The sequence below is a fragment of the Hippocampus guttulatus genome, chromosome 5 (genome assembly GCF_054856545.1).
Source record: "Hippocampus guttulatus isolate MCC_2025c chromosome 5, RoL_Hgut_1.0, whole genome shotgun sequence".
Lineage (NCBI taxonomy): Eukaryota > Metazoa > Chordata > Actinopteri > Syngnathiformes > Syngnathidae > Hippocampus > Hippocampus guttulatus.
In genome coordinates, this window is record NC_141265.1 from 3,768,985 (window position 1) to 3,796,746 (window position 27,762).

Here is a 27,762-nt window from a genome sequence, read left to right on the forward strand (position 1 = left end):
GAACAACAAAGCGACACACTTGGACTGGATGCATGGGGACCATTACGCACGCGGTCAATACTCACTCCCGAGAAACTGCTTTCGTGCCTTTCTCCAGGGAAACATGGGATGGATGTCCAATTAGGAACAGATAAAGTGACTGGTATTAAAAGTGTGGGCTACTGAATTGGCAGTGGTGAAGCAAATAGAGAATCATTATAAACGCAAAGTACATCAACAGTGCTGTGGGCAACCATTATTGCCACACTGATTCATTCAACATGAATATGTGGATCTCAAATGTTTTCATGTATTTATCAGTACACTTTTGACCCATGATCTCATTTATCTTTTTTAGGCTACAAAACACTATTTCCATGTAAACAAGTGGACTCTGTGTGTGTATGTGTGTGCGTGTGCGTATATATTAAAAAAGGATCTCAATACAGAACACTAATAAGACCAGGAGGACACGTTCTTGTTGTGGAGCAGGTTTGCAAATCTGTGCAAACGGCGATAGTTGAAACAATTGTCATTATGTTAAACTTTACACCAACTCAAAGAAACACTTTTATCACTCTGGGTGAAGCCACAGAGTCGAAGCTTTGATCTTACTGCTCCGTTCCCCCTGCAGGTCCTCTCCTCCTCCGCTGCTGCTTCATCGCTGGTCATCCATCAGCAGACATGGGCCAGTCTGTGGCAGCTCTATTGAAAGGGTAATCCAGGCCTGATTAATGACCCAATAATCGGAGGGATCCTCAGATCAATCATGGGTGTGATCAATAACCTCTGGGCAAGGCAATCATTATCCTGCGAGAGTGCATCCTCTATTAGAGCGACAGGACAAAATAAGGCATGGAAAAGACAGGCAGTGTATACAAAGATTGAAGAGTTGGAAGCGAGCCGGGTTTTTGTACAGCGTTAGCATGACATATGGTCGATTGATAGCATAGGCAAGCATGGAAGTGGCGACCTTTTTTTTTTTCCAGTTCATAAATGTGCGTGCGTGTAAATGTGAAAAAAAGTTGTGGAGGGTACTTGTCTATGCCTGAGTTTGCGTGTGTCAGCAGGGTGTGATGTGTCTGATTTATGGGCTGTAGTCCCATGTGCCAGCTCTCTGTCTGCTCGAGCAAAGAGGATGAATGAACCTCTGTCAGCCGAGTATGCTAACCTCCTTCCTCCAATCCCCATATTTTCCTTTTCCCCTACCTGTATCTCCATTCACTTGCCTCCTGATACTATTTGCCTCCCGATACTATTTTGCATAGATCTGACAGTAACTTGTTCCAAAATGTGGGTCCAGGCAACCAGCAATATAACTGATGAAATATCTTGACACGAGGCAGATATTGAGTGGTACCTTTCACTGCATTGCAAGTTTATATTGTGCTTATTTTGTGGCCTATTCACTATATTGTGGGATTTGGCAGTGATGATTTTTCCACACTGATTGTTACTGCAGACGAAGAGTATTAAGCCTGAGCTCGGAGGAAAGTGTACAAAAATGACAGGGAATGTCCAAAGCCAATGGTGCACTTTCAGTTGCTCTATTCAGCAATGGTCAGATAATAAACACAAGCACATATTCACCCACGATGTGAGGCTTGCCACACCTGACATTGAGTTACTCAACATTCTTTTCAAAAAGTCATACACATTCAGTCACAGATGGGCGGAGACAGTATGAGGAACCACAACTGGATAATTATAATACATTTACCAGTACTTCACATCCATGCATCCATCCATTTTCTTATCCACTTATCCCCACGAGGGTCGCGGGCGTGCTGGAGCCTGTCCCAGCTGTCTTTGGGCAGTAGGCGGGGGACACCCTGAACTGGTTGCCAGCCAATCGCAGGGCACACGTAACCAAAAAAACATTCGCATTCACACCTTGGGACAATTTAGAGTGTTCAATCAGCCTGCCATGCTTGCTTTTGGAATGTGTCCCAGAGTACCCGGAGAAAACCCACGCAGGTACAAGGAGACCATACAAACTCCACACAGGAAGGCCGGAGCCGGAATCGTACCCCGCACCTCTGCACTATGAGTCCGACGCGCGAACCAATCGACCACCAGGCCGCCCTTATATATATTCGATATACGCGCCAACATCCGAGAAGAAGATCCGACGACCTTAAAATTGTGGTGACGAACTATAATTTAACGATGACAGATGTGTGGTTAAAATAAAGATGACAGAGTAACGATGTTGAAATAATGACCGACTGACAACGACGGATGGGTGGCCCGGCCAGTCGCGAATGACAAATAACGGATCAGTAAAATTTACAAACGCACCCGCTTCTGTTTAACACATTTGAATCATGTGCAACTGATAATACATGTTCAAATTGAGTAAATTCACGATACGTCGACTTTTTTTTTTTCTCCTGTGATTTATTCTGCTGATTTTCCTGAATTCGTACATTGACCCATTCCACAAACGTTTGTATTTTTCATTTAAATGAGGCAAATTTTAAAGTCAAACAGCTAAGGTTAATTTTGATTCCGCAATGAAAGTGCTAAGTGTGTTAACCGGGGTAGCAGTTACTGCGTGGTTGTGTGTAAACATCCCACATACTTACTTGACCTGAATATCCTCAGAACAAGTACTGTATGTGTGATTTCATGTCAACATAGACTGTATACACTGTGTGCAGTCATATATTATTCATGTGCGTGTATGTGAGTATTCCTATGGGAATGAATTTGTTGGACTGTGATGGTACGTGTGTGTCTGTGTGTGTTTGCCACTGCTTCCTGATGCGGCAGCCTGTGTGTGCACTCATTTTGTATAATGTATGCTTATGAGGGTAAACAGATGGCGTGTTAACATGATCTGATGCCAGACAATATGGTGGGCCGCCGCTGTTTACAACACGCAAATTACACCAGAGACAGTACAACAGCTTGACTTTTCGAACATAGCGCCTCACTTTTCTTCACATTCGTAATCTTCTTTTCTTTGCTTCCAACAACATCTTGTTAGTGTGAAATTATGATTCACACATTTTAAAATGTATTTTGATCCATGCGTGAATGGCTGTGAATTTCCAGGGTGGATTCTGCCTCTCACTCAAAATCTGCTGGTATTGTCCAGTAGTCCATAGTTGTCATTTTATATTTCAGGTATGTAACTAACCGGGTTTTGACTGATATGATATATTTCGGTATAAGTCCTCACGATTCGACATGAGAAGATATGCAAAGATATATCACTTTTTGGGAGTGATGCAATTCAATACGATCAAAGTGATCCTTCCATCCAGTACCAATGACTTTTCTGTAAATAAACCTATTTTAATTAAAGCTAATGCCAAATAAACACAATAGAATGTCACTTAATTGGATTCTCTGTTAAAACCAAATCATGCTTTACTGATTCCAAAATGTAAAAAAAAAAAAGACATGAACATCAGAACATATTAGATCTTTTAACATTCTAGCATAAGGAATGTGACACAGAACAACCTTTTTATACATTAACTTAACAATTTATCATAATAAGCTGGCTTGATCTGAAATACGTTTTTTTTTTGAGCAGGAAGAGATTTATGATGGCGCTTTTTTGCTCTGTGCCGCTGTTGATTCATTCACTGTTTGTGATGCCATGGCGATGGTCGAGACGCCTCCACGAATAGTTGTGTACCCGTTATGCTTCACTATATACATGCCATCCGCCTTGTCAAGACGATCTCGTTTCTTGCAAAAATCTCCTTCCCCCTGTCTGCCGTGATGTACACATTGATCTATTATCTATTATCTGTGTTTTGCGTATGACGTAAATCTCCGGTGCTGACCAGAGATGATGTGCACAAGCGAACAACGAAGATGACACATTCATTATATATATATATATATATATATATATATATATATATTGTAAGGCGGCCCGGTAGTCCAGTGGTTAGCACGTCGGCTTCACAGTGCAGAGGTACCGGGTTCGATTCCAGCTCCGGCCTCCCTGTGTGGAGTTTGCATGTTCTCCCCGGGCCTGCGTGGGTTTTCTCCGGGTGCTCCGGTTTCCTCCCACATTCCAAAAACATGCATGTCAGGCTGGTTGGACGCTCTAAATTGTCCCTAGGTGTGAGTGTGGGCATGGATGGTTGTTCGTCTCTGTGTGCCCTGCGATTGGCTGGCAACTGATTCAGGGTGTCCCCCGCCTACTGCCCGAAGACGGCTTGGATAGGCTCCAGCACCCCCCGCGACCCTAGTGAGGATCAAGCGGTTCGGAAAATGGATGGATGGATGGATGGATATATTGTAAGTTAAAATAGATATACAGTATTTTTTTAGGTTCCGATTTCCAAAGTAAAAAAATAGCAGCCAAAAAGAGTTGGAAGTATATTGTAATTTGCTGGATATAAACTAGAAAAAATAAATCTCTTGCCATTATTTTAATTCAACAAAAGTCGTGTTAAAAATTACTCACACATTTTACTCTCTCAGGTATACATTTTTATCTTTTAAATTTCTAGACTAAACAAACAAAACTCCTGGTACCTCTGTACCAGGAGTTTTGAATGTCTTTATGATTTTTTGACTTTCACAAATTTTAAACGTGTCAAATTGTTTATCACTTTTGTTGCACCTTACAGGGTTTTTTTTTTCAAACGTTCGTCTTTCATTTTCTTCCGGAAATATCCATTCAACAAGTACAAATTCTATATTCGGTCTTGACTCCAATATTGTAACCATTCACATTTTCTCCTTTGTTGGTATCTAGGCTGTGTGATAAATGTTTGAATATTGCCTTCTAAAGACTTTAAAAGTGATTCCCTGTGACCCCTCCTCCATTCCAGCAGTCTATTCACCTCCTGTTGAACCCACAGAGTGACCCCGCCGTCCAGCTGTCCATGACGAACGATGACAGAGGTGTGACAAAAGAAGTCGAGTTTCTGACTGATGAACACACACCACACACACCGTGCGCCGTCTGCTCAATTTCACATTCTAGAGATTCGAGAGTCTGTTTGCACAAACCGCAATGTGTCGATATCCTGTTTTGAATAGAAGAATGTAGTATTTGCAGCAACTTTTTATCGCACTTTTTTTGCTGCTCCCGCTACATCAACTCGCCACATATCCTAACTGGCTGTGGAAAGTAATGCTCCTTCACCTCAAATAACTTCCAGTTCAACATCCCCCCCCCCCCCCCCCCCCCCCTCTGTGACTCAAGAGAGGCCAGTGGGGCCCAAAGCAAGCGCGCCAGATGATGCATGGGTCTGAAGCTGTTTGTCTATGGGAGTTAAAATTCCTTTATGTTCCTTTGGTGCCAGAGAGCCAACAGGGGACGGGTGTTTAGAGTGATTGAAAACAGAAAAACAGCATGGCTACACGGGGCTTGGTTGCGCTGCACAGGCCTCTGTTGAGGAATGCCAACTCCAAGCTAGCAAGGCCTGGCGACTGTCAGCAAACACGTTGACAGCGACACACGCACACACACACACACACACACACACACACACACACACGCAAACATACAGCCGGTTGCCACACAATCTTGACCGATCTCACCCCATGTAGCATTTTACTGTGCAATCATCAAAGCACCATTAAATCAGAAGTGACTGCCAATAAAGGGAGGAAATTGCGGCCAGGGATTACGATGTTTGCATGATAAGAGCTTTTGTGTGTGTATGTGTGTCAAAGTGGGCTGGGCAGGGGATGTATTCGGGGAGGGTGTCGGAAGATTTATGTAGCGTTTACTGTGGAGCAAGTCGTAAAGTGTAATTATAGGATTGGGGGGGGGGGGGATATAGTGGTGATGATGGTTGAGGGGCGAGGTGTGGGGGGGGGGGGCACTGCAGAGCCACAGCCCAGTAGGCAGACTGGCAGGAAGGAAAAGAGACAAGTGATCAAGGGATTTTCATTCACACACCCACTGTGTTGACGTGCACTCAAGAAACGTGACCTATTCTACACATTTAATTGCTACCATACTTAGAAAATGCACATCAACGAGAGGCGGCCATGTCTACACCATCAATCGACCATCAGAGCTGGCCTTCTGTGCATGCTCCAGCCTTCGTGGGCTGACTGGAACAATATAATATTTAATTCACAAGATTTGATTCAGCCAGATTGAGAGGTGGCCAGGTGGGTGGTGAGTTCAGACAGACAAGGAAATAAAACAGGCGTGGCATGATAAGTGGATGTTAAACCGATTCTGATGACATGCTTAGAATGATATTGTAGTAAAACAAACAAACAAACACAAGCAAAAACACCATTCGGCTCTGCGGGTCAGAGTTTTAAATGCACACTGTACATCAACTGTTTTGATCTTACTGTGGATGGTCTTCCCACAATGCAGTTGGACTTCCCTTCAGGGTAAATTTCATGAGTGTAAACGAGAGGCACGCTAATAGAATACTTGTTTTTAATCGTCAAACCAAAGTATGAAAATAATGAAATCAAAGTAAACACAAACTAAAGAATTGAAACACTAAATATATAATATGCAACAACAATACTTATCCACATTGTATTGTGCAGGTAAATGGCTTCTCTGTATTTAACCAATCACTGAGGACCATGCTTTTTTTTTTTTTTTTACTTTGGAACTCAAGATGATTGAAAATATGGGATGATGTGTGCGCGCTGACTGTTTTGCAACTTCATCCTTACATGACTCCCATTTATAGCTCTCTCAGGTTTTAAGTCTTTTTTTGTGATGTAGCGAGCCAGACCAGCACATAAAAATTAAGGGCTGTAAAACCAAAGCAAAGACTTGAAAATGTCCAGTTCGAAAGCATCCAGGCTCATTTTCACTGTTTTGTATGGTTGCCTAAATGTTGGGCCCCTTATTTCTTTAAAGTTGCTCATCGCAACTTTCTGACCGATTTATAATCCGAGTTCGTAGGAACAACTCTCAGCATCAATCCATTGTAGCTGAATAGTATGACTGCAACTTTGTCTAGGAACAATATTTGATACAGTTCTTGTCGTGCATATCATGAGATTGTGCGAGTGGTCACAATGGCGTGGCTGCTTAATGCATTCCTTTCTTTTCAGCAACAATACCAAAACACCTTCGGGTGTCCTGGTTGCATTCTGTTTCTCGAAAAGACTTTGCATCTAGTCTGGATACATTTTACATCTTTTACCAACGAAACAAATCCAAATCATTCATTAAACAAGAGAATAATACCGTGTGTCAGAATACATACTGCGGTGCCTCTGCAAGGCATCTATCAGATCTGTTGGAAAACTTAACAAGTTATATATTAGCAATAGCCTACTAAAGAGATTCCATCCATATTGTTGCTTATGAAGGATGAAAGTTGGACTGTATGAGCGCTGAGGAGGGAGACATTTTGCACTTGGGGAAATCCCTTAAGTCTTCTGTCAGTGATGACCATTCATCTTCTAGTCATCTACTAAAAGAGGAAGCCCATGGCCAATTAAGCACAGCTTGTTAAATAGATGGGATGACGAATTGCGACTGTGAGATTAGTGCTTAAAAAAAAAAAAAAAGGCATGGCGTGAAAGCGTGTGTCCACATGAGCACAAATTGAAATTGAAAACCCAAACAATATCAATTACAGTGTGGAATAAATATGGTCTATTCCAGATCACATTTACATGCTGCATAAAGTGTTTTGAATAACACTTCACATTTATTGCCACAAATGTGCATTTAATTAAAGTTGCTGCGATCTAAATGTTGTTCATAAAACAAACGTTTCAATGACAGCTTCAGTAAAGTAAACGCAATTGTGGTCCAAATGAATGTGAACTGTCAAATTTGTCTTAAAAAGTCCTATAATGCATGTGGGATTGAATACTACAGCTAATACTAAATGTACAACAGTTTTAATCCCCCCTGCCCCCCCCCCCGTTATTTAAAAAAAAACAGAAAAACTATATTTGTCTCCTTTATGAACCAACCAAAAAGTCAGGTGTCAGATAACCACTCAGCACACTCTACAAATACGTCAATGCTGAGCCTGTGGACTCCTCAAACCTGCTGGGCCCTTCTTCTGAGGTTTGGGAGGTCACACAGAGATCAGAGGGGTAATCGCAAGGTCACATTCAGTTCAGAAATCTGTTAGGTCAGCCGTCGTCTTCTTCTTCCTCCTCCTCCTCCTCCTCAGCACATGAATCATTTCACTCCTCCTCCTGTCCTCCTCTCCCAGGCCGTTTCAAGCTGCATATGCTGTTTTTCCTGGTTTGCCGTCATCAGTCACACACACACACACACACACACACACACACACACACACAATTGGCCCTGCTGTTCAGTAATGCCACAGCTGTCAAGGAGTTTTAAACACAAACACAGTATTGGTAGTGAGAGAGACAGAATTAGCCCGCTGTTTGTCTTGTCATTAGTTTTTGGGTATCAACGCAGAGACACAGACACACACACACACACATATTAATCACCTGAATAGATACATAAGGAATAAGCCATAACCCAAACAAAATTTCATCTATAATTTGTTAAGTTTATGCCTACGGTGTTTTCTGTTTTGAGAATTTACCTTCGGTCACCAGAGGATTACAGCAATAATTTGATTTGGATTTTATACACAGCAGGCACACATTGTTGAAATTATGCGTACAAACTCAAATAGCGGCGTCCAATAATATGTGGTTTGCTGCCTTCCGCAAGTTTCACCTCAATAAAATGCTTTTATAGCAATCACCAATGTTCTGGAATATATCTGGCGGGATATTTGATCATATTTCCTGGCAGACTTTGGAAAGTGAATTTGGTTTCCTGGCACAGACCCAGTTTTTAAGCATAGTCCACAAATAGGGTTGAGGTGGAAGTATCGTGCGCTGCGGCTTGTTTGCTGTTAATATGGCAAAAAAAAAAGTGCAGAAAAAATATGAAATATTCCCCATAAATCAATATCTAGACAGGGGAAACTTGGAAAGTTGTTGGGTGATTCACCAGAACAATGATTCCAAATATCATCAGAACTCTGCCGCTTCGGGAAAATCCCCAATTCAATTTAATTTGCTTGCACGAAATTCTTGTTTTTAAAACTAAGTGAAGATATACCTGTAAATAGTTACTATACTCCGGAAAAAGTGTGTCGGCTACCCAGATGTGCACACTTAAAATGGCCTGCAAGTTGACGAAGAGCTGCCTTCAAAAGTAATGGCCAGAATTAGCCGCCGTTGGCTTTTGCAAGCGTGATTGTGTTTGCGCGGCGGAATACGTCATCGCTGACAGAAACTTGGAAGGAGTGAAGCTCACGATGGGGTAGGAATCACTTTTATTCGCCAAATGCTTCAAGTAGAGGAATTTGACTTGGCAAACGGCACTTAAAGACAGAAAACAATTAAAAATAGGACTACAGAAACACAATGAGTACACATGTGCTGCAACAAATACGAATGAAATTATTATTGAAAAGCGATATAAGTCATTTAATCCTCAATAAGTAACTTTTGAATAATTATGGTTTAAGAGACTATCGCCCAGTTTCAGGAATAGGCCAAAGTCAGAGACTTGGAAAGCTAGGCCAATTAATTTGCTTGAATGAGCATAACTTACATTTGTCTTAGTTCGTCCCACACTGTGGAGTCCTGGAGTAAGTTTAAATGCTGACACCTCGGTCAGGGTTCATTAGCCTAAGTAGGGAGCACAGCCTGTTAGCCTAATGGTGCTCAGAAAAACCTTGTGGATGCTAACGTTGAGCCTGCGCTGTTTCGTTCAGTGCCAAATCGATCCTTGAGCTTCCAAAGGTTGATAAAGCAATCTGGCTTTGAATGTGGGTGGTCGATCTCTCTTGTTTGCTGCTGGCTTCGTGGTAAAATTTTCACGTCACAATATCCCGTGTTGGTCCAGAATTTGTCACAAGTTGAGAACAAAAGGCAGGGAAAACAGTAAAGACGGGTTTTCAAAGGACAACCACATCGCCATTCTTTTCGGGTGTGCCACTCCGTTTGAAAAGAGCGCGTTATCTTCTGTCCGGGCTGTCCCGTAGTTTGAAGCAAACCTTTTAGCTCCGGCGTTTGTCTACCTGTGTTAATCACGTCCACTTTTGACTGAAAGTCCAGTTTGAAAAGTTGTTAAGCTTTGATATATAATCCTCTTCTTCCATTTTGGCAGTCTGACGAAGCAAATTAAAAAAAGGATCGCACTTGACTCGCCCGGTGCTTCGGCGCAGGAGAACAGCGCAACGTACCTGTTTGCTCACGTACGCCCTCTTAATTGCGGCAGAGAACTGTCTGCCGCGACCTGTGCCTTTTTACTGCGGTTTTATTTCCCATCAGCAAATCTAAATATGTCACTAAAAAAAAAAACATTAAACTTTAATGGATAAAAACATTAGCCAGGCTGTGGAAAAGCAGGTCAAATAAACGTATCTGCAAACATTATATTGGCAACATGCAGATACTGTATACGGCGAGCAGCACGTGCCAATTGCATGTATCAACCCAGTTTGTGATGATTGCGCAATGCAATGCGCATTCAGAGGTGCGGCTCTGCCTCACCTGCCTCCCTTGACCCTGCATCCAACTGATTCAATGGATTACTCCTATCTGGGCGGACTCTGTAGCGGATGTTGGTCTTCATGTAGATATTCCAAATACTCCATGCTCCCAAACCATCTGTGCGCTCCCTTTCATAAACAGTGCTAATATGAAGTTAAACCTGCCTCTTTGCGGGAATAATATACAGTACACTTCAATTTAGTTTTAGAGTAACTCTAATCCACCTTCTTGCAATTGTCGTTGTTTAATCCACAACAGACAAAATCGATGACTATTTTAAAATAAATCCGTATTTTAGTCTGGGACTCGTTTTAAGGCTTGCCTGTGAAACGGGGCTTATATCTGAGACAATGGAGGGGGGTGAGTCAACAATTATAAATAAACCACGAAACCACATAACCACAACACTTACCATGCAACTTGCTTTCTAAACGAAAAAAAAAAAACAACTTTGGAGAGTGATTATTTTTGTACCTCACTCAGAAAACTTATTTTCCATATTTAGTACATCACCAAAAGTATGGCTCCTAATCTGAAATTTGTGGTTTCAAGCCTAAACCGCTGTGTCCATGTCTCTGTAAGATACTGAGCCCCTCGTCGCTCCTGATGCTGCATCATTGCTAGGTGAATGAAGAAACAGTTTTAAAGCGTCTTGAGTACCTTTAAGGTAAAAAAGTGCCTAACAAGTCAAAGCCCATTTGTCATGCCCCGCTGCTACATTGAAGCCGTCATGTGTCCGTGATTGTAGTGGACTCAAAAAGGCAGGGAGGCAGGAGAACAAGGGAATACTGAACAAAATATATAAAGAAAAAAAAAAAGCCCATGATCAACATCACTGCTACTTTGAATGATTAGCACTCCTGAAAAACAATTCAAATGCAGAGTCAAAGTTGCAGCAGTTTTCCCCGCCCCATTTTATATTAGATGTTTGAGAGGAGGGACTTAGAAGCATGGAGCAAAGAAGACGAGGAGATAAAAGAGGCTGTTTGTCAGAGCAGATATCAGTTAGTGTCACCTGCCGTGCTTCGGGCTGCATCAACTAGCGCGCTCGTTAGCACCTCGCCTCCCTTTTCTCTCCGTCCCTCCCTGTCGGGCCGGCTGCTCTGCATAAGACCGCCTGATTATACAGCGCCCCGAGACGCAGCAAATTACAGGGTCCAAATGGAACAACATTTATCAAAACTTAAGTATGATGGCAGGTTCAGAGCCATCCGATGACAGAAGGACACAAAACTCATATGTCACTGTCACGGTGGCCACGCAGGCATTTAGCAGCTGGTGTTAAGGAGATGGGCGAAACAAGAGGATCATCTGAGTGCATTATCGGGCCGACTCTGGAAAACATTAGCTTGACATCTCAGCAGGAACTCCAACTCTGTCCTTGACCCTTTTCATAACGGCCCCACCCCTCGCCTCCACCCTCCCACCGTTCGTTCTCCTCAGCCAGTCAGACAATGAGGAGCAAAGTAGGATAAATTAGAGGAAGTGCACACCAAATGAATAGAATAAATAAGTCACGAAGGGTAATGGGAGGTGAACAGAGGGAGATGGAGAGGAAAAGGGAGGCCGCTGTGAGAGCTTTTCAGTCATTTATCATGGCAAGTATAGAAATCTTTTTTTTTTTTTTTTTTCGCCCGCATGCCCAGCTAAATGTTGCCTTTCATTTTGCCCAGTGTCGGTCTGGCCTCCTACAGAGTGGCTCTGAATTTGGAGAAGGAAACGGAGCCACAGCACCGTGACCCAGCAAACTATCTTCCCACCTCGGCGGCTTCCCGGAGCTTGGCCAGAACATCGAGACACAGTTGGAGGCAGCCAGAGGACACTGCTGCAAAATGGCCTCATTAGAACAAATGATTAAAGCCCAACTGAAATGTGCTAAATGCCTGTGTCACTGAAGTGGCCTTTAAACGGATATAAATAAACAAGAGTTATGCTGACAGTTTGGGTGTGCACCCTGGCGGCATAATAAATTACAGGGTAATGATATTAAAAGCACAGAGTCGTTAAGATGCCAAGTGTAGACGCAATAAATCTAGATGCGGGCTTCCCCGCACCGAGTAATTAAAGCAGATTTATGAGGCACATTACATCAGTGCTAGATACTTCATATATCGGCCTGCTTTATTGGACAGCCTGACAGGCGCCAAAAAATATTGTCTCGTGTTCCCTGGCCCCTCGCAGCCGAGAGGCCTCTCTCAGCACTCCGTCTTTTGTTGTGTCAGACCTGCGCGGTTGTGATGGATGAACCTATCCGCTCCTCTGGTGCTCCCTCTCTCCTCTATGGCTCTCTCATCCGCCCTCGACGGGAGACTTGTGACAGTAGCAAATAGCTTCATCTTCACACAGTAGCTCTTTCACCGCCTCCCGCATGTTCTCTTCACTGAGAGAAAACAAAGAGCAATGATGCACCAAGAAGACATGAGGTAGACAGCAAAGAAGCAGAACAGAGCTGATCCTTGCATCGTATAAAAGTGTTTCGTTTCTTAGGAGGATGCCTTGATTTAAAATGTGTGGACCCCCTCGCGTGGCAGACATAAATGTAGATATAAAAAAAATACTCTGGTGAAAAGGAAACAAGCATGCTTGAACAAAAACATAAAAAAAGTACGATCAAGCACGAGTCAGTTACATTGCGCATGTGCGTGAAAACGACAGCTGGGGAGCACACAAGGGAAAAGAGCTGATTGGCTGACACAGAAGGGAGACCAGGTGGAGCTAATGTGACATAAGACGACTTCTCTTGTCGTGAGGTGCAAATGCCAAATTCTGGACCACAAAGCAGACAACAAGAATTTAGCAAAACAACGGAGTCTATCAAACGAGCTAGCACAACTTCAACGAACATAAGAAAAATGACAATGACATTTGGCCAACTCAATACAAATTCACAGTGAATAAGCCAAACAGTAAGACACTTAACTAAGAAGATGGACAGAGCCACGGTGGAAAGAAGACGCTAAAAATTGAAAAACAGAAAAGAATTTGGACTGGAAAATCGAAACTCCACAAACAATAGCGACGACAGATTACAGAATCAAAAAACCTCACCCAGCTGAATCTCAACCCCCCTTTCTCTGTTGAAATGACTAGAAATGCCATTAACACGTTCTAGACTGCCCAAAAAACAAAGTTTTTGTAATCTTTTTTTAAGAAGGAAAATAGCACTCTGTATAGCACAGTACTACAATGCTTAATACAATACAACCCGATTTAGATAGCGAGTCAGTGGGAGGTGACAACACTTTGTCGGTCATGTCTTCTGTCTCTGATATGGTGCCTGGTGGATGCTAAATGATTAAAACTAAACAGAAAAATGCAAACTCCCCCTTTAAATAGAACATAAGGAAGGACACCTTTTTGCCACTATTTTTGGCCATTGCGCTGCTCCTTCTGGTGTGCCTGCTTTGGCCACATGGGGGCAGAATGATACGGACAAATGGATATTAACTTGGAGTCGGTCCTTGGTAGGATGCAGCAACATTAGTCGTTTTCGGAAACAATAAAGAATATATGCCTGTGAGTCCTGTTATAATGTCTCCCTACCTACATGTGATGCTGCACTGTTTGCATTCAAATGCTACAGCAGCGCCACATAGATGCTATTAGTTATTAGCTATTAGCTTGTGCGTTCCAGCCCACTTCAAGCACTGCCAGGTACCATCAGTGCGCATTGCTATTCACAACCACAGTTTGGGACACACAAATCCATCTTCTGCCCATCATAACTGATTTGAGAACTGCACTTCATAGTGGCAAAATATGTGTGCGTTAAGTGCATGCGGATGTTGTGGCTGTCTAGCAAATGAAGAATGTCCGCTTTGTCTTTTGGAATAATAGGCCAAATTACTATTTTTAAAAACACAGCATAGCTCTCGTTCATTGTACCTAATATCTGTGGGCTATTTCATTAATGAAAGTCTGCAGTGGCTGCACAGCCAAGCATGTTTGGCCACAAATCATCCCATTAAGTAGAGAAGCAAGTTACATACAGTACATATAAACCTACGTATATGTGGAGATTGAGATGGCAGTCTGTAAGGATTTAAGGTACACCACCCAAGATTCAGCTCAGTTGCATACCACAGTTCATGTGCTCAAGCTTATCTTGAAGCGATAATGTGACAAGCTATACTCTAAACACAATTGGGTCAAAAATAACTCACAAAACCACATAACCACAAAATAACCCTAAAGATAGAGTCTCACAGTGCATAGGTCATGGGTTCGATTCTGGACCCAACGTTTTGCGTCAAATGAATAACCCAAAAAGTTGTGTATCACCCCTTTTTGACTTTTTTATTTATTTATTTTTTAATCTTAAACAGACAGCATAGATAAACAAGGTATCTGCACCACTTAAGTTGATAAACAGAGAAAGGTACTGCAATATCCATTATGAATACAAGAGAAAATTGACACAAGAGTGTCAGGGTGTGTATGTATAAAATCCCGATACAAACCAAAAGTTGTAAAAATATCACGGTTAAGGGTAAAGCATGAGCCTTAATGGAAACTTCTTTCTTCTTACTTTCTTTATTTTCTGATTGATATAAAAATGATCTATTTATATATATAAACGCATAAAACTGGGTAGGACTAGATACGTTTTTTACTTCTTCCTACTCCCTTGAACATAATAATTGTGTTGGATAATGACTGATTTCTTTTTCCTTTTTACTATTTTACTTACCTTACTTTCTGTCAAATTATTACTGTATATGTTTTAAGTTCAATAAGCAAACGAAATGAAACGAAACGAAACTTTCTGGTGCGTAACAAAGATGATATTGGGGGACACAACCATTCACAACCCATTCAAGCGCACGGGCAATTGAGAGTCTCTGAAAAACACTGTTGTTGCTGTGATGGATTTTAGGAGGAAACCAGTAAATTTAACTTTTACTTGTTATAGTTGTCTGCATCTTCTGTCAAAATATTAAAAAAAAAAACATATGTAGACTGTAATTAGGGCATACCAAAACAATACACACATTTTTCTGTTCTACTGTCACCACGACAAAAACGACTACTAACCAACCATCCACATTGTCTGCCGCTTGTCCTCATTAAATACTTAGGTGAGCTAGAGCCTATTCCAACTGACTTTAGGTGAGAAATTTGGTACACCCTAGACTGGTCACCAGCAAATTGCAGCTACTGCTATTAATAATCATAAAAATAAAATTATTTTCAAAAAAAGTAGGACAATAAGAAGAATTGGTGGAGATGTGTTAGTGATCAGAACAACAAAATTACCCCTCTGGTTGTAAATGAAACTATACGTGACACAATCTAAAAACAAATTGCTTTAAATAAACAAGAAGAGGCGGCCCGGTAGTCCAGTGGTTAGCACGTCGGCTTCACAGTGCAGAGGTACCGGGTTCGATTCCAGCTCCGGCCTCCCTGTGTGGAGTTTGCATGTTCTCCCCGGGCCTGCGTGGGTTTTCTCCTGGTGCTCCGGTTTCCTCCCACATTTCAAAAACATGCATGGCAGGCTGATTGGACGCTCTAAATTGTCCCTAGGTGTGAGTGTGGGCGTGGATGGTTGTTCGTCTCTGTGTGCCCTGCGATTGGCTGGCAACTGATTCAGGGTGTCCCCCGCCTACTGCCCAGAGACGGCTGGGATAGGCTCCAGCACCCCCCGCGACCCTGGTGAGGATCAAGCGGTTCGGGAAATGGATGGATAAACAAGAAGAAGCATGGACCACAGAATTATAGTCCTAACTCAGGACTCCAGAGACAGACCATTAAAAAAGTGACCATTTTACTTTTTAACATTGTTTTAGTCTCTGAAAAGAAAGCCTGGTTATCTACTTTGGCAACTGGATGACTTCCACAGTCTAATATTGTATTTATTTGGTGGACTCTCTCTCTCTCTCTCTCTCTCTCTCTCTCTCTCTCTCTCTATATATATAAAAATAAAAAAACACATATGGCACCACCGGCACCTTGCCTAGCTCGGCCCGGGCCGTCCACCCAAACTGGATGACCGAGCCACAAGGGCACTGATCAAGAGGCCAAAGGCAACTTTCAAAGACTACGCCTGCGGCTGGTCGGTCTGTGCATGTGACAACAATCTCCCAAGCTTTACACAAAGCTAGTCTGTATGGCAGAGTGACTAGAAAGAAGCCTTTTTTGAAGAAGTAACAAACTTAGTCTTGTCTTATCTGGAGGATCCCGTTACCATGTGGAAAAAGGTTTTATGGTCAAATGAGACAAAGATTGAACTTTCTGGACTGAACTCCAAGCGCTATGTTTGGTGAAAACCAAGCATAGCACACCGCCCGAAACACACCATGCTTACTGTGAAGCATGCAGGAGGAAGCATCATGTTATGGGGATGCTTCTCTTCAGCAGGTAATGGCTTATTGGTCAGGATTAAACTGAAAATAGATGCTGCCAAGTACACCCAAATTCTTGAGGAAAACCTACATCCCTATGCTAGACACGTGACGATCGGCAGGTCATTCACCTTCTAACATGACAATGATCCTATTTATTTATTTCACTGGGACAGTTCACATTAATCAACACAAGAGTAAACAGAATAAATGCACCAGATTTAGCATACATGCTAGTTTTCAGCTGTAGTCCCAAGGCCGGTTTCTTAACATAAACATAAATAGTTAACATAAAATAACAAAATAAACACAACCCACAACATAAAACTAGGATGGTCATGCAATCTTAGCCACTTTTCCTGCATATGCTTTGTTGTCTGAAGCAGTTCTAGATGAAAGAGGAGAGAATCAAAGTGTCCTTTCACCAGTGGATCAGAGACGTCATGCTCAAAATGTACACACGTCTGCCACAAGCTAAGTTAGAAAGTAAAAAAGAAGCTGTATCGTCTATTGACGAAAAAAGAGATTGGTTCACTTCTCCTGTCCCATGTAAATCCGTTTCGACTCCAAGCGGCGACTCTCAATTCCAAATACGCATCCACACTCAGCGCCGACGCTCCTCTCTCCTCATGCTTGGCTCCACAAGCCATTCATCCAACCACACCGGCGCAGACTGTCCAACAATGCCAACATCCCCGCTAAACAAAACGGAGCTGCGAGAAATGCTGCCCTTTACAGGTGCAGAAAACAAGGGGTGGCTGTCCAGCGGCGACGGTCAAATAGCGTCGACATTCCTCCCATTGAAAATCAGTGAGTGTACACACGTGCTGCTGAGAAGGTGCAACCATCAAGCACGGATTCTTCTCTTCTGACGAATGTTGTGGCCAAAAATGCCGAAAACAGTCCTCATCAGGTCCACACGTCATGTGACAAAACAATACAGAAAAACAAACAAACAAACAAACAAACAAACAAAAAACAACGTTCTTGTTGAGAACTTACTGACTGCTGCATACTGGGGTGCCGTCTTGAAAAACAACCCCCACCCCTACCCCACTCAATTAGAATCTAGAACTGACACATTGTATGATTGAAACTCCCTGGTCTCTGGCTGAACTTTATATGTTAATATTGGCCCATTTGCTCCTGTTACTAGTCCGAGCATGATTAATGAACAGCATTTGGAGCAGCACGTTGTTGCCTCCAAGCTCTGACATGTATTTGTGGATCAGAAATGTTGCATTCCCTGTGAAAAATGAGCTCCTTGCTGTCGTTTATTACACTGTTGCACTGCCAGAATACTCCCATGCATTTTGTACACCAAGCTTCTGTCATGCTTTGTACTGCATGTGGGTGTCCGTGTCACTTTGCATTGAGCTCACTTATTGAGAAAGCAATCCAGTGAAATGCATGCAGAGCAATGACTCGGCTGTAATGGGAGGATTAAACCCGAAGACAAGTCAATATCGGAAGACTGATGCTACAGCTGATGCTGAGAAGGTTTCAGCAATACAGACCACACAGGAGCCCAGTAATAGTAATAAACATGAAATGAACTGCGTGTATTCAAGGAGAGACTGTACAGTCAGATCTGCTTGGTTTTCGGCGATTGGTTTACTGAGAAAAGTTTTATACTTCCCAGTTCGGAAATGCACCACAAAGTCAGACAAGACACATCAACTTTACTCATATTAACATATTTTTATTTTTTTTATATTTTTTATATATATATATATATATATATATATATATATATAGAGAGAGAGAGAGAGAGAGAGAGAGAGAGAAAAGAAAACAGAAGCAATGGGGTTTGGTCCCAGTGGCCCTTGCACATCCCATCCTGTAAGACTTGGCCATGTTGGCTTCTTATCTTGAGCCAACAGTCTCAAACTTGGGTCTTAAACTGGACAGTGATTTTAAATTGGACCGGCAAATCCAGCTTCTTTTATCTTTGGCAGCTGGCTAAAGTAAAGTTTCTCCTTTCTCAATGTCATGGTTGATCTGGTCCGGACAGACAGGTGGCGGCTCTGTATGGCTCCTCCTACAGCGGCACACCTGTTGATCATCATGTCATTAGTAGGTTCTCTGTTAAAAGAGCTCCCAGCCCAACCATCAGCTCTCGTTCATTGTCGTTGTTTCTGTCACTGCTTATGTTGGTTAGGGTTTGTGACTTACTGCCATGGATTTTTGTTTGTAGTTTGTCACGTCATGCTTTTTGCTGATGCTATGGGTTTTTTGTTTGTTACTTTGGATTCTTGTTTTCAGGACTTTGTTCTAGATTTAGTTTTCTCATCATTTGAATACAATTTCTGAAGCTCACCCTGCTGCTCCCTCTGCCTGCTTTTTGGGGTTCTCTACCACCACCACATTCGTGACACTCAACAGCACTTTGAAACAGTAAATCACGCCTTCATCACATCTCAGCTGAATGATTGTAATGCACTTTGGAGTCAGGCAATCCTCCGTTAAGTGTCTCGAATTGGTCCAGAATACTGCCGCTCGTCTCTTGACTGGTACTCGTAAGAGCGAGCACATAATTCCTACTCTGGCATCTCTTCACTGGCTCTTCATAGATTTTAGATTTATTTTTAGGATTCTATTATTTGTTTTCAAATCTTGAAAATGGCCCCGCCCTACCTTACCTCTCTGAGCTCCTCCACCCCTGCCCGGTGCCTCAGGTCTAGCGGACCAGACACTATTAGAGGTACCAAGAACTAAGCGGAGGCTCAGAGGGGATCAAGCCGATGCTGGTCATTCTCTTTGGAATGACCTCCCGCTGAACGTTAGGCAAGCCCCCTCGCTCCCCATCTTTTAGACCATCTTACAACTCATTTTTATTCTTTGGCTTTTGACAGAGCATGAGACTTGATTTTTAGTTTGACAGTTTTTTTTTTTGCTTTCCACTGTCTACATCATTAATTTATTGTTTTAATGTGCGCTACAAATACAGTTGAGTTGAGAAATGTTTTCATTTAATTAAAGATGTTTTTATCTAATTTTTTGTCTTTGGCGATTTAATGTGATGACCACCATCAATGATGGGGCAGCACCTAACGCCCTTTATTGACCAGCTGTCACTGCTGATACAGCTCTGAAAGAAGTAGAGAGATAGAGACAGTGGAACATAGCCAATTTTGGTGGCTCAAAGTACAATCTTGTTTATGAACAATCTAACTAGCTGATAAAACTTAATTTTGCGAGATTTGTCCGAACTAATGCTATGATTGGCCAACAGCTATAAAGGTCTCCTTTTTCCTCAGTCCCATTTTAATTATTGAGTCAATGCAAAAATTAATTAATCAAACTTCCTTTCGCTATTGCTTGCCCTCTCTTCCAAATGTTTTGAGAAGAAATGTTTCCGTCAACTGACAGGCAGAATAGATGGGCTCCATTATGCTCGGCTACAAACACATTCCACTATGATGAAGGAGCAGTAAATTATCCCGCAAGTCAGCAGCCCAGGCCACAGCAGGGCCAATAACCCTCTCTGCTTTTAATGGGGTCGGTCCTTTCACAGCCTGCACCACATTGAATTACAGTCTTTAACCAAACATACAGTACACTGCTGGCTGGATATAAAGTACACGCAAATATATATTTGGGCAATAAAATGAAGGTGTTACTTGAGTCGGGTTCACATCAGTGAAATACAGTGCTTTATTGGAATAAACATGGCTTTGTTAGTAAATAGCACGATCCTGGTTTGTTTTTGGTTTGTTTATTGAACATAAAACATATACAGTAATAATTTGACAGAAAATAAGGTAAATAAAATATCTTTAGTTTAAAAGATTTCTGGAAAGTGGGTACAAAACATCAAATATTATGGTCAACTACAGCACAGTAACTGTGACAGCATCCAACATTGTGAAGCTGGAAGGCATAACTGTGGAAACATCAGAAATATTTCGGGTCGAATTTAGTTCACATGACACAAATATTGCTGACAGCTTGAAAACCACTAAATATGGAGGGACATCAACCTCAGGCTTTGTTAAATGTGTAAGTGTACAATATGCACAAACCTTGTAAATGCATATAGAAAAAGGTTGGGAAACAGCATTCCCATTTGAAAAAGTCTATTTTTTTTTTGTGTCACAGGCCCAGGGGTACCGGTACTTTTTAAGCATGTGTCAAGCAAATTTGTCTCATACCTTTTGTTAGAAATATATGGTGAGAAGGAAGAAAAAGTAAAATTACAAGGGGGGGGGGGGGGGGGAATGCTGAAAATAACAATGCTTAAATCATTTCATTTTACGAGTGAAACACAAAACACAAGCGTAAGAGTAGAAGAATAGTTTTTGGAGAAAACATTTTTGTTGACAAAATTATTTTTCTTTGCTGTTTTTTAAAATAATAATTTAAAGAAAAAAATCATATGCTAAAGGGAAAAAAATCCAAAACTAATCATAAATACAACAGTATGAGACCAACTTTACTGTTGCTGTCTCCCTCAAGAGACAAATAATATTGGAAGAGCTCTTGTCCACAATGTAATACATCCATTTTGATTACCGTATTCTACTGACAATAGCGAGCCGCACGGTGTATGACCGTTAATATGTCGGCCTCACAGTGCAGAGGTACTGAGGTTTGATTCCGGCTCTGGCCTTCCTGTGTGGAGTTTGCATGGTGTCCCCGTGCCTGCGTGGGGTTTCTCCGGGTACTCCCTTTTCCTCCCACATTCCAAAAACATGGCAGGTTAATGGAACACTAGAAATTGTCCCTAGGTGTGAGTGTGAGTGCGGATAACTGTTTGTCTATGTGTGCTTTGCAATTGGCTGGCACAAATCAAATCATTGAACGCGTTATTATTTCCATAGTTTTTAACATATTTTTAAAGTCACGTTCCTTAGCCATGACACAGCTAAGTTGGGAGGTGGGGAGGCAAACACAGACGTGAACGATCGAGTTGGAAGTCAGTCTCCGAGTGCTCACCTCACAGTGGTGATTTGTGATCACCTTGGCATGCCTTACATCATCCATCCATGTAGGTCTGCTTGCAGTTTCTTATAAACGTACTTTATGCATTTTGGTCTTATGCATGGACTCCAACTGCTATTTCAGCTGCCACAATGCAAAAGACTGTGCGCCTCTTTTGTGCTGATTTTTAAGGGAATGAGAGGAGCCATTGGCAGGAGAGCTCGTCTGCTGTATTCATACCCACAATGGCAGAAAAGATTGTTTTTAACTGCGCTTGCCTGTGAAAATACCAAAAGAAAGAAAACTCCAGCCATGCAGAAAACCACCCCCGCGCGCCGTGCTATTGACTTAGGCTGAGCATTAAAGAGCCCTACAACATACTTTACTCTTTTTTGGGGGTCGCCGTTTTGAATTAAATTCAATTTTAGTGTGGGCTTATATGGAATGAATGCGTCCATGCCTCCAATTCTCCCTATTTTATCCTGGTTTGGGGCTGGCAGTAAGCTTACGACACCTGGTATTTCCAGATGCTCTCATAGTCAACGACTCACTTGGCCTAACTTGTTTTTGCTTCAGAGGTGAATGTTTGTCCATTAAAAGGTGGAAGCAAAACACATTGTAACGAGATAACTAATGATTAAAGAAGCAAAGGTGGGAAGGGCGCAGTGGTGGGGGGGGGGGGCAGCTTGTGTGATTCAGAAGTCGTCATGCTGTCATTACTACAATGGTGAACTTTTACCTGGAGCATGTGAACTGACAGAATGACCCCCTCCCTCCTTGCCCACTGGCCTTCGCCAAAGACACCCAGCTGCAGGCTTCTGCCTGGGGTGGAATGGACCTTGGTGACAGTTCATATTATACCTGAGTGCTGACAGGGGGAAACGGGGTCAGCCATGCTGTCGGGGCCAAGAGAGAACAGAGCAGGTGACGGTTGTGGGAGGTGGAAGAATGGGGCTCCTTTCATCAAGGCGTCTCTTGACTGACAGGCAGCACAGCTGAGACACTCAGTGTGCATACCAGCACACGTGGGCTTGGGTCCATACAAACAGGTCTGGGAAGTGTACCAGAGGAATGCAGCACAGCGGAAAACAAGAAACAAGTAGCTCTTTACTTGTCATTGACATTGAGGAAAACAGTAGTTTGCACCAACTAAAAAAAAAAAGAAGAAAAACACATTGATGAATTACAAAATCATAATGTGCTGAGATAATTCAAGAAATCATTCATTCACGTATTTATTGTAAATTCTAAAACATTAGACATTAGGTTGATTTTATGAATCAAACATGTACAAGTCTTGTCTCATTGTAACTGAAATAGGCTGATAAAATCCAAATTCCAAATAATATTTGCTGTAATATGTTATGTCAAGGGAATGCCAGGCATAAATAAATGGCATCAATCTCTTTTGAGCAGCAAAAGTGTGTGAAACCAAGTAGTTACATTAGTGTGTTTTAATAATGAATGAATGAAATATGAAATGCAACGTGATGATTATGCACCTGAATGGCCATTAAATGAGCAGTCACATTCAAAGAAACACTCAAAAGAAATTGTCTGTGTCCTTATAAGTCAGATCTTAAAAAAAGGAAAAAAAAGTGCATTTTCTTAAAAGGTCATTCATGATACTCAAAGGAAGTTTGGAAAGGCCACAAATCAGGTCGATCATGTGCACCTCCTGATAGGTGTAGAGGAAACAAAAACAAACGGTATTCCTGTCTTTTGAAAAGCAGGAAACGGTGATAAATCACGAGTCAACACATCAAGCAATGTGGTGTCGGTGGTCATCCTTCGATCTTTTTCCCTCTTGGTCTGCTTCCTTTAGGAAGATACAAAGGCCTATCTGTCATGGACACTCCTGCAACCAGGGGCAGGACAACCTGACAATTTGTTCCAGTTAGCCGGTCATGGGAAAGAAAGGTGAATAGAATTAAAAGAGATGGAGAAAAAAAGAGACCGTATCAAAAACATCTTCAGATGTCTCAGAGAATTAACATTTCTTTCTTTTTTTTCGGCAAATAGGAGTTGACGTATGATGGAAGTGTTAGAATGGTGCAATTGTGGTCATCCAACCAGATTTGTGACAAAAAAACATTATTTTACGCCCATCTGGTTCATGAGGCAAATTTGAAGCTTCATTTTCCCATCACCAGTATGTTGTATAATTTTTTATAGAATAACCACAAAAAATGGTTCATGGGTAACATTTTAGCTGCCCCAATATGTAGCCCAGCTTAAGAGTTTTTCGTTGTCAACAGTAGTATTGGTGTGCAGCTCGGCACACTGCTGCCTATTGAATGGGCGATAGCGAATCAAAAGAGAAAGGGAGGAACAATCCCTAAAAATAGCATGCTCTCTTTATTGGCAGTGTACAAAATAGCTCTTTGATATTTATTGAATACGCTACACTTGAAGTTTGCAATTTGCATTCATAATATCGACGATGTCAGCGATCAGGATCAGGCCTGCACTTTTGCATTATAACACAACCCGGATTAGGCCGAGTATTGATATTGTGGTGAGAAGACTGAACACCCACTCATCCTTTTGCCATCAATACCATCACGCTCTATACTCAGCACCCATTAATCTGCCTGTAAATGAAGTCGGATGTGGTAAAATAATCCAACACCCCAAGTAAAGCCAGCATGCAAAGACATCCAGCTCCAAAACAACGAGAGCCTGTTGACAAAGTTGGTGTGTCTAACTTGTGTGTCTATATTGGGCATTCAGTCAGGACCTGCCTGACTTAATCCTCGTGCTAATACAACGACTATTATGCCACGATTACAGAAACCAATAATACGATGCAAAAATGGACTAGCAGGCAACTGGCCATGTACATCATCAAGTCAAGTCAAGTCTAGTAGAACTTTATTGTCAAATGCGCTGTATGTGCAACATACAGCACAGATGAAATTTCCTCCCTCTCAACCAGACAACAAGAGGAGCCGCTGCGGGTGCCCGCGCCACCATCAAAAGAACAGTTAACAAAAATGACAAAATAATACAACACAACACATAAGACACAGACAGGTGTGCGATCTTAACCACTTTTCCTACATATACTTTGTTGTTTGAAACAGTTATAGATGAAAGCATCTGAAGCAGTTGTCCAATATTTATGTAATAACATGACAAAACCACACCCACGTTTACAGTAGATAAAATAAAGTCCGCTCAACAACTTGACTTGACACTTTAGTATGCTGTTTGTGGCAATAATATTAATCACTGTGCTTTAAACTGATTTGTCCTAGCAAGAGGCCAACGTGTGTACAAACTAGAGGCCGGTGCTGATTTTTGCAATATTACTGGCTCTCTGTTGTCTGTTGGACCTGAGCCCCACCCACTGGAAAAATGTCAATAGTAAACGAATGCATTTGACAGCAAAACTCCCAACAAAAGCACAGGGCCCAGGATCTATCTTGATGACAGATTGTAAATATAAAATGCACACACATTTACAACATACCCCCAAAGCAGCCAGACTCCCGTCCCTCTTCTGACTTGTGCTCAGTGTCATCATGCTTTTCTGATATCTTCACTAACGACTCCCAACGTACACACTTGATTTGCTGAGCGGTTCGTTGATGTACAAACCAAGATTATATCAAACAGCCAGACCTCTGTTAGATGTTTGGCCTTCTTTGGTCTCTCCCTAACACAAACATATAAACGTTGTCCTGTAGGTAATTAGATGCTGGGGGGCCTTCCATCAAACGCAAGCTCATCCTCTTGACTCTACAAATATTGATATTCTGTCAACAGCAATTCAAAAGCAACACCGCGCTGGGAAAAATCGCCCCATCCTTGAATGTACACAAGGGTAAGCCACGGTTATTGGGCCAACGTCATGCACAAACATGGACAGCGATCTCCCATTCATTGACTTGACTCTTCACTCCTATGGTACTTCTACCTTGAAGGGGGCGGGTCCTGTTGTGACTGGTTCTGACTGTGTTTTGGATTGGGTCCTTGAAGTTGTCACTTGCTATGGTCCTTTATTTTTTATTTGGTCATGTAGAATTGGGCATGGCCTGATGTGTCTCAGTATTTAAGATCGAGTAGCTCAGCGACACATCAAGCTTTTTTCCATGCCCTCTGCATGCAGCCCTGCTCTCTATTGTTACTTTCTACGTTTGTGTTCTGCATCCAGCACTGCTCTCTGTTGTTACTTTGTATTTTCATAAATGAAGACTCTGTTTATCCACTTTCATGTCCTGTCTGATTCTGGTTTCAAATTGTTTCACGTGACAGTACGTTCTGACCAATGGACCCGGCAGACTGAAACACAATTTTCCAAGCAGTCCATGCTCAGGACGAAGTGCTCGGCAGTCACGAGCAACTCCCGGGAGAGAATATGGAATCTATTCAGAACCTTTCGCCCACCGTCGACACAATGGCCATCCATCCAATATCCAGCACTTTGCCGCAGACGTCAACACCCGCTCCAACCCATCCGTGCACCTCCAAACAGTGATCGTCTCATCGACTGCAGCTTTGCATTTTCAACAGGAACCTAACATTCGGTCACACGATAATTACGTCGGGAAGGTAGGAGTTCAGTTGGTTTCGAACTTGCTTCGGAAAAGAGCAAGGAGGTGGGCCAATTCCTTATGGGAGTCAAAGTCAGAAACAGAATCGTTTGCCTCTTTTTCAGAAGATATGTGTAGAGTCTTTGATCGGCCCTTCATCGGTCAGTCGTCCGGCAAATGTTTAATGGCATTACGTCAGGGCTTTCAGTCAGATGCAGACTATGCCATTGAATTCAAGATTATAGCCTTTTGAGAGTGGATGGAATGAACCCCGATAAAGGACTGCTTTTGTGTTCGGACTGTCTGAGGAGCTCCAAGATCAGCTGTCGACTCGGGATGAACCCTCTTGAGCAGTTAATCTCCCCAGTCTTTCTGAGTGACAATCGCATCAGAGAATGCCGCCCAAGTGCCAAACCTGCCCACCCTTCTTCCCCCGTGTCGCTGCTCCCCAAGTGGTTGCCCAGCATTTCACAAGACCTGACATGACTACTACCCAAAAGGAACGCGCCGTGCGAGTTGCGTGGAGTCTTTAAATTTTTGGTGGAAACTCCGGGTATTTCATCAATCAGTGCACACACCGACACAAGAGGTTCCGTGCGAGCACAGGAGCCAGTCTCCTGACTTGCCCTAACCAGTAAATGCCATTGACGGAAGCCCCGAGAGACTGTTGCACAGTCTTTTGTCTGACTTGTCTACTCGTCTGACTCTTTTTCTTACCCTTAATTACGCTGCATCCGTAGTGCAGCTCAGCATAAAACCCTAAATTCAAACTCTCTTGAATCCTGTAGAAACCCATTAACATATTCGTTCATACGGACTAAAAAATATACGGATTTTGTGGTGAATCTTACGTATATGGCCGTATCGCACAAATCATACGGATTCTGAAAATTTCCGTCCGCCCACCCCCCCAACAGGTAGTTCCGTTTGCTTTTGCCCAGAATGGTGATAGTCTACTTGAATGCTTTCATTTCGAAAGTAAATATGAATGGATGCTGTAACTTCGAGCCGATGGGTCAGCATTTGGAGTTGGTGAAAAAAGTAACGCAGGAATACAACTCTGAACACAGTAATGCCACTAAGTAGAATGATGATTAGACATTAGCCAGACATTGTATTATGCAGATCTACAATAAATATCATTGAAAATTTCGTGGGTTTTTTTCTGCCGTTATTTTGACATATAAAATGCTTTGGTATGTTATAAGGATTTTTTGCTCTTTATAAGGATTTTTTTGGTAGTTTATACAGGTTGGTGCTCCGAAAAGTTGACAGGTATGCATTAAAAGCAATCATTTAAAAAAAAACACAATTCACTGTATGTATGATGCACACACACACACACACACACACATCCACATATCAGGCCGACCGCATGAGACATGGATGTCAGTCATTCTCTTGTCTGTCAGCCTGTCTGTTCACTTTTGTATGTGTGCGTATATGTGTGTGTGTGCGTGTGTGTGTGTGTGTGTGTGTGTGTGTTTCAGTACTATCCAAGCCATCACTCACCTTAGCAA